This window comes from Poecilia formosa, unplaced genomic scaffold, assembly GCF_000485575.1.
Source record: "Poecilia formosa unplaced genomic scaffold, Poecilia_formosa-5.1.2 Scaffold1129, whole genome shotgun sequence".
Classification (NCBI taxonomy): domain Eukaryota; kingdom Metazoa; phylum Chordata; class Actinopteri; order Cyprinodontiformes; family Poeciliidae; genus Poecilia; species Poecilia formosa.
In genome coordinates this window covers 12,310-14,171 of record NW_006801068.1, presented here as the reverse complement: position 1 = coordinate 14,171, position 1,862 = coordinate 12,310, and positions in this window count along the sequence as shown.

Here is a 1,862-nt window from a genome sequence, read left to right as displayed (position 1 = left end):
TTGTTTTCATCTCTGTGCAACAATCTGCAGAGGTCTCCTGCCATCCCTAAAAAGATAACGCCCTGGGCGGTTGCCCATATTGCCCATATCAGAAACCACAACTGTCTGCACTATTAAACATGGCAATTAAGGCAACACATTAACAGTAAGCAACGCTCAACTATGAACACTGTCCAAGGCGCAATAAGCAAGAAGTAACCAAGCAGAAGGAGCACCATGACTGTTTTCATCCTCCTTCCTGATGCAATGTCTGACACCATGACGGGAGACGAAAACAATCAAAGAGCAATGAGCACGCTCTGCATTCTTGCGTTGTTATTTTATTTATTTGTCAATTAAATAAATCTATATATTTTTTTAATGAAATAAAATAGCTACTGCAGTGTACGCAGAGCATCACAAGAACAAAGAACGGCTCTCAGTGAGGCTTCAGTAAAGAACTGTCCAGAAGAATCGGATCATTCCTGAATGTCATATCACTATATTGCAGACTTTGGTTGCATCATTGTCCCATACATGCGACATGTCAGTCAACACCTCTGCACAATAATTCAGTGCATGAGTGACAACTTTTTTTCATTGCAGATGCAACAAATGTGTCTCTGTACAGCTAGCTTTGTTAACATCACGTCCACAGAGCTTACCTTTTTAAGCTTCCTTTCCAAGTGACGATAAAAGTTGGACGAAGCGCTGCTGATTTTACATGTCGCCATGTCTTATGATTTATGTTGAGAGGAATTGTATTACTGACAATTAGACACCTAATCCCGCTTAGAGAAAACCACTGCGCATGTTTTGGAGCTCCGCGTGCGAGTGAGAGGGGGAGGCGATGGGTGACAACAGACACGCTGTTAGTAAGTCACGTTATTACTTGGATTTTACAGCGCCATGTTAAGTCCCTGAACTTCACATTCTAACGAAAAAAAAGCGCAATGCGTCTTCGATGTAACGAGTAACGCGATGGTTTTGTAAAAATGTAGTGAAGTAGAAAGTACAGATATTTACTGTAAAAATGTAGTGGAGTAAAAGTCAAAAGTATCCATTATTAAATATACTTAAGTAAAGTACAGATACACGAAAACTTCCGACCACTGGGTTTCAGTAAAAGTCCTGCTTCTGTGGAGGTGATTGCTGCTAACCAAAGCAGAGTTCAGCCTATGGTGGACCAATTCCGTTTCAACTTTAAGCTCATCTTTCTCCTGTTTCATACTTTCCCAGACACAGCTTTCTCTGTGGTTAAATAAGATTAAATTTGTATCATTCAGCCATGATAACTCTGTGTCTCAGCTATGGAAAAAAACAGCATTCATTTCTGCCTATGCCTCAAGCATTTATGATGTTGACTTTTGTGATATGGTAGCTAACTCTATGCTTGATCTTGTAGGTTTTCATTTGGTGCTAGGTGGAGATTTCAACGCAGTCTGGGACAGCTGTATGTACAGAACGGGTGGTGTTGAGAGTAGGGACCAACGTGTTTCATCTCAGGTGCTCCAAAAGTGGGCAACAAATACAGGCTTGGTCGACATTTGGCGCATGTTTTACCCATCGTTAAAAGACTTCTCATTCTACTTAGGGAGGCATAAAACCTTCTCTCGGCTTGATCTTTACTTTGAAAGATTTATTTAAAAATGTTCAAAATGCATACTGTGTCCCATTTGTCTGGTCTGATCACAACCAATCTGCTGCTCAGTCACAATTCGCTCATCATCTTCTAAAGCCCCTAGGTGGCGCTTTAACTCATCCTTATGTAACCTGGTTGTATTTCTCTTGTGAAGATTTGGGTTTTCGCTGTGTTTATTTTGGCTTATGTTCCTTGTGAGTCTCTGTGTTGTCCTGTCAGCCCCTGATTGTTCCCAGGCGTG